At 44.2% G+C, this 10933-nt stretch overlaps 1 long non-coding RNA gene across 1 annotated transcript in view; it reads left to right on the top strand.

The window, feature by feature from the left end:
- The first annotated feature begins 619 nt into the window (after positions 1-619).
- LOC146855501 (uncharacterized) overlaps positions 620-10933 on the top strand; it is an 86956-nt gene continuing 76642 nt past the window's right edge. Inside the window, exons 1-2 of the long non-coding RNA XR_014980845.1 lie at positions 620-834; positions 5179-5325. This is a non-coding gene — a long non-coding RNA (uncharacterized LOC146855501). The remainder of the gene's footprint in view (positions 835-5178; positions 5326-10933) is intronic.

The following is a 10933-nucleotide window of genomic DNA, read 5'->3' as shown; positions in this document are numbered from 1 at the left end:
CGGCTTTAGGTTCTGTGTATGCCATACTGTAACTGCCTGCTGAGAGCGATCTCATTGTGAAGCCAGCCTTAAAAACAACTCTGTTAATGCAGCATCCCAGCGGCCCTCCTTTCATCTACGTTGTTACCTTCTTTGATAAACTGTTCAGCAGTCAAACGCCTTGATTCAACCTAGCGCGATTGATTCGGTTGGCACCCTGAAATGAAGCTGGGCCTTTATTTCCATTGAATATAACCACTCGCACTCACCCTGCGAGTGGATGGGTCACACGCTGGTGGAATTTCGAAATAACAGATATCGCAAACAATACCGAAAAAAAATTGCACGCGCAATCAAAGCCTACATATGAATTCATGTATGCACGAATGAATCTGTTTATATTTAGGCAGCCATTTTCGAGAAAGTGCAATGCCTCTCCACACATACAAATGTAAATCTATTGAACTTGCTACATCATAGCAGCTCAATAAATTGTTTTGTACCTCTGAGGCAAGGCAGAATGATTTGCTGCGTGCTCCAGAAGATGGCGGTGTCTTGCTGGTTCTCAGTTAGAATCACTTGGTAAATCCCTCGCGCGGACGGTGTCGTTATGACGCAGCAGTGCTTCCTGCTGGGGGAAGGAGAGCCTGGGAGATCCGCTGAGGTGATTAGTCTCTAGTCTCGGAAGCAGGCGATAAGAGGCTGCTGCAAACTAGAGGAAGATAAATAGCCTCGCGCTGCTGTTCTAGGTCAGAAACAGACTGGAGTCGGCGCATCCCTAATCACCCGCAGCCGAGGCACTGCTGTCTCAATGTCTGAGACAATCCACGCTGGGGCCGGCGCATGCATACATCTGTGAGCAGAGTTTTGATTTCGACAGATGTGGTCTCTTTGGATCTACTTTCACCTATTCCCTACCAGACATTCACCTACTTTCCTGTATGTAGTATGCATGCAAGCACACTGTGGCAGCCGAGGAGCACACGGAGAGGATCATTTTCTGTGATTGTCAGTATCGAGCACTACACTACATGCCATCATTAATAGGATTATTTACAGCTCCCTGAAAGGAAGGTCCTATAAATTACAGTTTACATTTAATTAATTTCTTTAAGTGAGCGATTCATTTAAATGTGAGTTATTTGGGTGATTCTGGCCTCCTGGACCCGTCTGACAAAGGTGCGCCATGCATCAGACATACGAACTGTAGCCTCCACCTGAGCCACTGTCAGGCAAACAGTGGGAAATTCACCCAGCAGAACAGGCGCCTCGCCTCGCCGGGCCTGTGTCCTCCTGTTGCCATTTAGTTGCTAAGCAGTGTCTGCCAGACGAGAAGGGGCGCTGTGCAAGTACACAAACAAATCAAATGCAATAATGACATAAACAGACACATCATTCCAGAACAGCCAGTGGAACAAAGCGAATCTCAACAGCAATGCGCCGTAGGCACTATGCAGGCACAAGGAGCACAATGTCTGCCTCCCTTTTGGAAAGCTGTCACCAGCTCTGATTACAAATTGAGGAGTTTGATGTGCGTCTTGTTTAACGCAACTTTAGTATAGCTGTATCCACCAGTCACATTGGAGAGAGGATGTGGCGTTTAAGCCAGAGCTGCCGCTTTTGGAACTGGGGAGGTGGGTTTGAGTCTGGGATTCGGCTCAACATCCTGGGCCAAGTCACTTAATCCCCTGTGCCTAAAAAACAAGCATTGTCAATGCAAATAGTCTCGTTTTAAAGGAATGATGTATGGTGATGTGAAGCATTATAATTAAATTGCATGGGAATAGATATTTGTGAGGAGGCAAACGACTATAGAATAATATTGGTATAGGTTAAAAGGTCAAGTGACAGTTGCACTGTCAAGCCAGGCCTAAACATCTTATGTAGCTTAATGACAGCCCCACGGCTTTAAGTGGACCGGGTCTGAGGCCTCGAAACAAGTCTCTATCGGGCTCTGTTTTGTGCCCTGGCACAGGCGGCCCGTTTTTTGCCGCACTGCAGTGACAGCAGGCACATCATGTGCGATGCTCACACTGCTCTTCTCATTAGTGGAGAAGGCACCTCATGCCAAGTGAGCGTTGTAAGAGAAGGGAAAGCCTTTAAAGAGAGTCATTTTCTCTCTGGATTTTCCTTCTCTTTTTTGAAACGCAGAAGCAGCAACATTGTCCTGGTGTCACCGGGGCTTTCAGTGGAAGCTTTTTCAATATTATATACAAGCCATAGTTGCTGCTTATTTATTTTATGCAACTAACGAACATTGACAAAGCTAATAGTCCTTATTTGGTGTAAGTATGATGTTACTTGTTGTATCATATATCTCGATGTAATCACAGAAACACCTAAATACAAATCGGGCGGCACACTATGCTAAGCACAGATTTTTAGCTTATGTGTTTTTAAGCCACGCCCTAATTATATGGGCCACGCCCCTTTGAGAGACCCCCCCCCCCCCAGTTTTTTCATTCCATTTAAAGCCCAAGACAGACCTCCTCTCATCTTTGTTGCTTCCAGAGGAAACGCCATTGATTATCTAGTTATCTAAGACGCTTTAAGGCACATTTCTGCCCAATCAAAACATGTACTAAATCATCTCTCTATTGATGCTCACACAATTGCCTGGTGACAGCTGCACTGTCAAGCCAGACCATAAAAATGAATTAATTGAGTCAGGCAATGTCAAGGAGGCGTATTTGTGAGCACATAGTTGTTAGACAGGCCTCCAGGTGCATGACAAAAAGAGCCACAAATTGTTAATATATTTAATTGAACTTGGAACAAGAAGGTCAGACATACTTTGCGCCCAGCATATAATAATTGGCAGAGGCACCTTGCTTAAGGGGTAGAAAACTGCAACATTTTGCTGCCTGTGCTGAAAGCCATACCTCATTCTACGTGTTTTGATTTTCAGGTAAATTAAGCTGGTACATCATGACTGAATGATCAGGCAGGTTTCTGGAAGTTTTCATTTTATATCAGGAAAGGAGGGTAGACAAAGAATGTAGTCAGGCCACTAGATTTAAGCGATTGTGCGACCATGGCGATTTTTGAAAAACTATAGATTTGGGCTTTTGCCACATAATTAATCATCTGCCACATAATCTGCAAACTTTTATATATTTTTTTAATTTCTAGCTCTAATGGTTAAAAATATACTGAAATTCAGCGACAGGTGTTTCCCTGCAGTGGAAGGCCCTTTGCAAATCTGGACTGGTACCCTTTCTGTTGCTTGTTGCTATATTTGGTTGATAAACTGGTACTAATGAGATGCACTGAATGCCCATACAGTGTTAATAAGTTTAAAAATGACAAAATAATGAAGTAGCACTATAAAACAATATGCCACATTATGGCACATAATTTGACTTTTCTTGACACATAATCTACTCAACTCTGTTGCATAATTTGGTCCTTACTTGCCGCATAAATCCAGTGTCCCTGAGTGTAGTGATGGCTAGCATTATATGATCCTTTTCCTTAGGTGCAGCAAGGTAGATGTGACCAGATTTAAGAGACAGAGGGTGGGTGCATAATTAAGATCACCGTAGGAGTGGGCAATGCTGAGAATTTGTGGGAAGAGCTAAGCCAGATGTGCAACTTGGCTCTAAGAGCTAAAACACGAGCAAAGCCAACAAGAAAAGAGAACGTTTTCCACAATGTTTGATTATGATCAGTAATAATGCACTAAAATTGCCACACATTTGCCTTTCACTCAGACCCCCTTAAACATTTAGTAATATTCTCTTACACCCAATCACAGTGCTTTTAAAGTGATGACAAAGGTGGAGTCTCTAAAAAGGACACGGTCAAAGAAGCATAACTTAGATTTCTTTCCAAAAGAGGTGCCTATGTAACTTAGGGTGTGGCTTAAAACATGTAAACTAAAATGCTGTGCTTCAAACAGCATGTCACCAGGCCAGTGTTTTGGTGCCTCCCTGTGAGTTTTATGTTATTACATTCACACATATCACCTAAAAATGGCCCAGTGTCTAAAACAAGCCAGACGTATTGGCTTTCCTAATTCTTCTTAGCGGTATCAAATAAATGCATAACAACAATTTTGCTATGAATAATTCAGACAATTTGCAACTGTAAATTAAACATTACCAAGGTCTGTGTGAAGGATAGTCGTCTCGGAGTGTCCCAGTCATTCCCTTTTTCCCCTTCACACCATGTTCCTCTGCACTTCCACTCAGTCATTTGTAAGCACCACAATGTCTTTTTCTTAGGCACTGTCCATATTTTGACCATTGTGCACCTGCTTCACACACTTTCCCACAATTAGTGAGCACACATGCCCATATCTCTGTGTGCTCGGAAAAGAGGTCAAGAACTGGATGTGTATGTAGTCTGAGAACCTTTACTACCCTATAACAGGCCCTGTGAGAAAGCCTCACTGCCTTCAATCTCAGCTTCAGACCTCTCAATAGTCCCCCATCATAAGCACCTGATAGATCAGAGATGTTACCTCTTATCTTTTTACAATAATTTTACACAGAAATGATTTGCGACACCTTTACAAGATAATGACAGAAATATGTGTTAGACTCCATGTATCAAGAAACCACACAAATGAAGTTTGTTTTAGATACAGCATCGTAAAAGCACACAGAATGTTAGAAGTAGGTTTTTTGATAACCCATAATAGCCAATAGGTTGGTGTGAAATATGACAGTTTAGTAATGTGATCTTATGCTTAGATAAACGTGGCAAGTAAACAATAACACAGAACATTTCTATGTAAGAATAAAGTTGCTTTATGTGTTAGAAAAATGGATAATAATACTAGAATGTGTAGCGTGAGCACTGACATTGACAAGATAAATAGGTGTTACACGAGGTTATGCTATGATTAGCACTTTGTAAAATTTATTTTTGATATGTTTTTAAATCCTGTATGCTGTATAACATATAAAGTGCCAAAGAGACTTTCAAAATTATATGTGAATTAATAGTGATTTTTTTTTTTTATGGGTACCCTATACCCTATTGACACGCTTAATTGAAGAATTAATGCATTATTCTGTGTAATGTGAGATTCATATTTTAGCCCAAATTCATTGTGCATAAGCTGTATTTCATGAAGGCCTCAAACTTTGCTTCCTTTCCTAATATGAACTGAATAGTCTGAAGCCTATGGGAACCTTTTGTAAAGTTTACACTTAAGTTCTAACACTCATTCGTTTTCTTTGATGATTTTAGCTTCTTTGACTGGACCTGTAACAAAAGCATTACTTCCTGGAGCAATGCTTGAGAAATGGACAGATCAGGAATAAGAGCATGAACCCGCCTAATTTCCAAATGCTACAAACAATCATATTGCTAAACTACAGTGGCCCTAAGGAAATTGTGAGTAATGGATTACTTAATTCTTCCGGATTTGTATACTTTTTACTTACTACATCATCTCATTCTATCGAGAGTGAACAATGGGACAGAGTTGTCTGACAAATTTGGTGATGTCACAGGGTGTAAGCCTGGATTTGATTGAGTATAATTTCCTAAATTCCGAACAAAGCGGCATCACCCCTTTACCTATCCTGCTGTACAGACATTGATAATTTTGGACTTCCAGAAACAACTTGAACTGTGATGAAATACTGTGTTTGCTGCTGGCTGGTATGCTACTGTAGTGGAGCCTTTTCGGCTGCAAGGGTTCAGGTCAGAGCAGCTGTAATATTCACGCTGCAGTGTGGACAGAGGCAGAGGGTTCTGTCCATGAATTAGAACTGGGCATTTGACATTTGCTGAACATTCTAAAAAGGTTGGTATGAGGCACAACTGATTTCCCACTAATTCACTATTTTTGAGATAGTAAAATCTCCCTCGGCTGAGGAAGATAGTTCCTTCATATCTGAATCTTGCAGAATTTGCAAATTTTAATTAAACCTGATCTAATTTGAAATTTAGGCTGTATGCTAGTCCTTTGAAACTTAAATAGAAATATTTATATTAGGATAAAAAACTCTGCTGATTCTGCTTCATTTATTTGTTTGTGGCTAAGTTCAAATTGATTTGGTGATTAACTAACTGTTTAATGGGTTTACTTGGGAGATTGCCCCTGATATTGAACGTTAGCAATTATCTTATTCCAGGTCCTCATATGATGTTTGCCCATCCTCTCAGTATTCCATTCCCTTTCAGCACAGAACAAGATCCATCAGTGGACCTAGGAGACTTGATATTGTAGTTAAGGTTAATCTGGGATAACAGAAACTAAATTAAATAAAATAGCTTATGAAGCCCAACACATTAACGCTACAACAAACCTAACTACAAGCTGAGCTCACCTAGACACCTGGAGGCAGCTTAGGTCAATGTATGTACTATACAAGAGTCAATCGTTGCAAGGAAAAAAACCGAAAGAAACAAGATTTGGAAAAAATACTCATACGCAATGCAAGATTAATTAAACTATGTGAAATTTAAATAGGGACTGCCTTCCTGACATTGATTACCTTAAGTGTTTTTACAAAAATTATTGAGAAATTGACCGGTGTGTTTACCTGTAAGCTAAAGGACATGAACATAGAGTCCAATAGGAACCCTTTTCAAATTCAGTTTCTCATTAATGCCCACTTAAAGCCCCCCTTGTTATTTATCTTTCCCATTTTCCCTTCTCCACTCCAACTCTCCCATTTCTGCCTCTGCTATTCTCGATCTCTCTTTCTCTGCTCTTTAGCTTTCCATCTCTTTCTTTCTCCCCATCTCTCTTTCGCCCTCTCGTTCTACTCTTTCTCTTTCCCTTTTCTGTGCTCCTCTCTCTTTCTGTTGTTGTGCACTAATCTACTCCTATTCATGTCTGTAGATGTCCCCTAGCCCCCAAGCACTGCACGTATACCAGCAGGGAGAAAGGACATCAGACAGATACTGCACAAATTCCTCCAAAACTTACCTGAAAGAGTTCCAAATAAGGGACCAAGATTACTTGCCAGAGACTACTGGTATTTTCTTGGGTTTTCCTTACCCTTTCGCCACAGCAAGCACCCACAAAAGGCAAGAGGATTATTGTTATTAGAGACTTTTCTTCAAAGCCACTCTACTGCAGAGCGGTATCACAACTATACCACAGTAACTGTAGGAATAAGGACTAAACTGTAAGGAAATAATATGAACATAGGTAACACATTAAATTCTATAATTGCCTTTCCTACAGAGTCTTTGCTAATTAGAGTTAGCACCAACAAAAGTTTGACAACGAGAGAGATACAGTACATTATCACATAACTGTTTGATGCATGTGGGCTGTCCTGTGAAGTCAGACTCGGACAGAGAGAATCCAGCATGTTATCAGCTAGTGTCCTTGGCAGTGCAGAAGCAGGCCTCATGGATTCCAAAATGTGCCTTTCTGTTTCACAGGGATGAAGATGCTGTTTCTCAACTGTTTCAAAGGACTGTCATGAATAAGTGTCCCCATGATCAGTGTTGCTGTGAGTGTAGGAATCACATGAATTCTTATAGTGTGGTAGAGGGAGAGGAGTCAGCAGAGACAGCGTAGCTTTTGGGTTAGAAATTGGGTGTCACACAGGAGCAAGCCAAGACCAAAAATAACACCGGAAGACCTGCGCCTTCATACTCGATAGCCATGAATGAGGAGTACGACGTGATCGTGCTGGGCACTGGGCTGACGGGCAGCGTTGAAGATCTTTTGCCGAATTAAGGAGCACACACCCCTCCCCGCAGTTGTGACCCTGGAGGTGCCGCTGCGCTGAGGGTCTGATCGGCCCTGGGCCTGACCTCGTACTACTGCTCGGTGGGTGCGGAGCCCTGGTTGCATTGAGAGTCTGGCTTCAGACGCGGAGTCTGCCTGCAGAACGGTGGGGCGGCGTTAAGAACCCGGCTCAGATGCACCCGTGAGAAGTAAGGAGCACATCCCACCTCCCCCTTCCCCGCTGCCGAGATCCTGTGACGCCGATGGCCAGAGGGTCTGTTCTGCCTGATCCGGCCTGCGGCTGATGAGGATAATGCCTGGCACCACACTGGAATGAACACTGTCGGCAGGAATGCCACGCTCGTCTCTAAACACTTGGACCCAATCCCCGCTGTGATACTGGCACATGGCTGGTGCCAGGCACCGGAGGGGTCATGTGTTTATCCCTGGGGGAGTTGCTGAGCGCAGCCTTGTCATCTTTGTCAGGTTTGAAGGTGCACGTCGCACGACGGTCCAGAGCATCTCGCTTGAGGGGTAGCAGTCCCGCTGGAGGTGCGGTAAAAAAAAAGTCCCGTGCCTGATGAGATTCCAAGGCATCTTGCGGAGCCTGAGCGTCAGGCAGGATGCTTCTGAGCAACACGTCGAGAGCAGGTGAATGATTTGGGTTGATGCGTGCGTGGGCATTGCTCGCCTGCGGTCCGTGTGACTCCTCCAGCTGCCGTCTCCTCCTGCCCATGTCAAGTGTGGTGAAAGTTTTTGCTTATAGCTACAGTTCTTTCCACTTTACTGCCCTAGCATGCTAGGTTGCCCCTTAGTTCAGTTGACTACAAGATGGGCACCCATTTTGTGCACCTCTATTAGCGTCTTTGTGAGGCTATCATCCATTTTGGCCCCCTTCCTCGGAAGTTGATGAAGGGCTCCCCCTTCCTTAAGCACTAGGTACGGCATGCCATGCAATGAGAAATGGAACTGGTCCATTCCCAGCTGGTGGCAGCCATCTTAGAGTGGGTTCTTCCTCATGTATCCCACACAGTGGCTCTCTTAGTTTGCCCCATCACCGCAGAGTGGGAGATGGCTACTTCCTCTATGGACTTTCATGAAACAGCCAGCCTGAACTCCTTACCTGCTGAAGATGTAAACTCCAGGATTGTATGAGTACGACAGCTCCCATAGTGGACACCGACCAGACCACGCTCCTTTCCCCCACCCACCACCCTCATCCAGCTCACCCATCAGGACATAGAACCTGTGAATCTTGCCAATGAACGTAGAGACTTAACTTTATTTGGACGATGCCCGGTGGAGCTACTTTGTTAGCTATAGAGGAGATGAGCTGTTGACTTTTCCTTCAGCTGTCACCTACCCAGCCGGACATTGGGCAGACTCAACATGCTCTACATGTGAAGAACTTCGATGCTCTTCCGATTTTCCTATCATGGCTGTCCTTCGATACCCACGACACAGAGCCACCATTTTGTTGTTTCGTGTCCTCTCCCTTGGTCCGTTGGACTTCATCCTGCCGACCCTCAGTCATTGCTCCTCGGCTGGACTGCCTTATCTCTTACTCCCCCTCTAGGCCCCCGTCTCTCCTATCACCTATCTCATCTCCCCCCTCCCTCTCTCTACCCCCTTGGATGTCTTATTTCTCCGTTCACTCTGTAGATAAGTAATATACAATCGTTTTTAGCCTAATCGTTGTGTAAATGGAATCCATAGTGAATTTACTATTTGCATAGTTTTACTCTAACCACTAGTATATGTAGTAGTTCTTTGTACTTAATATCACTATTTTGTGATTCTGAGCACTCCCGTTTGCATCTCTCCCCTGAGTGACTCTACAACGTATACATTTCCTTTTCTGCTATCTGTATCTCTTCCTTGTGGGACTCTTCAACTCGCTGACTCCCTCACTTTGTTCTCCCTAACCCCTGCCTTTCATGGATCCTGTCTTTTTCTGGATCGCTAATTTACCCTGGTATTGAATGTGTTTTCTTTCTGTAATTAATATGATTTTTTTCTTTTGCTGTTTGTTCCCCCTTTGTTGACCTGCCAGTTCGACCCGCCTCCTAGCCCCCTGTCTCTTGTTGTCCTTTGACTAAGCACTCCTTCTCCCCTTGTTGGGCAAAGTTCCAATATTTACAGTCTGGAGTCTCAGTAACGCCTCTGAGAGAGTCCACAGCATCAAGGGAGCCACGCACAGTTGAGGTATGATATTGCGCCCCTTGCCAAAGCACTTCCTCTCCCCTTGTTGGGGAAGGGTCTAGTAGGTAGGCCTTGGCGTCTCTGACACCCCTCTGAGAGAGTCAACTACGTAAAGGGAACCGCACGCAGCGGAGATGTGGGAATGATACCACTTCCCCCGGGATCACAGCTTACCAGACCTTGGACGCGGCTTTTACTTGTCTACCGGTTTGTGCCCCCTTCACCCTCCCCCTCCTCCTTCATGCTCTGTGTCTCACCCTCCCCCACAGCTTTCCCTCTTTCTTTCTTTGTCTACTTCCTCTGCTCCTATCCCCTCTCCCCTGATTCTCTCCCCTTGCCTGCTACGCTGCCTAGCCCCCTGTCCCTTATGCCCTTTTACTAAGCACTCCTTCTCCCTTTGTTGGGGAAAGATCCAATATTTATACTCTGGAGTCCCAGTGATCCCTCTGAGAGAGTCCACAGCGCCAAGGGAGCCACTCTCAGTTGAGGTATGGTATGGTGTCCCTTGCCAAAGCACTCCCTCTCCCCTTTTTGGGGAAGGATCCAGTAGATAGGCCTTGGAGTCTCAGAGACCCCTCTGAGAGAGTCCACTGCATAAAGGGAGCCTCTCGCAATGGAGATGGGGGAATGATACCACTTCCCCTGGGATCACAACTTACTGGACTTTGGACGCATCTATTACTCGTCTACCGGTTTGTGTCCCCGTCACCCTCCCCCTCCTCTTTCATGCTATGTCTCTCACCCTCCCCCTCCTCTTTCCCTCCTTCGTTCTCTGTCTATTTCCCCTGCTCCTACCCCCTCTCCCCTGAATCTCTCCCCTTGCCTGCTTTTTCCCTTATCTATGTGTCCTTATTGTTTGTCTCGACCCAACATATAACTATGTAGCTATGCTCTAAAACTGTGTAAACTTTGTAACGATGTAACCTTCAACTATGGTCTGATACTCATGTAAAGCGCTCTGATACCCCTGGGTCTAGCCAGCGCTATATAAAACCTTTCAAATAAATAAATACAATTCCAGACAGATGCCAATCGAATAAACAGGCATTTGCAATGCGTTTAGCATTTGTAAAAGGTAAAGCTATTGGCGTTATAAATGATAAT

This window comes from Triturus cristatus, chromosome 4_1 (assembly GCF_964204655.1).
Source record: "Triturus cristatus chromosome 4_1, aTriCri1.1, whole genome shotgun sequence".
NCBI lineage: Eukaryota > Metazoa > Chordata > Amphibia > Caudata > Salamandridae > Triturus > Triturus cristatus.
Note: the sequence above shows the minus strand (reverse complement) of the source record. Positions and strands in the feature narration are given on the sequence as shown.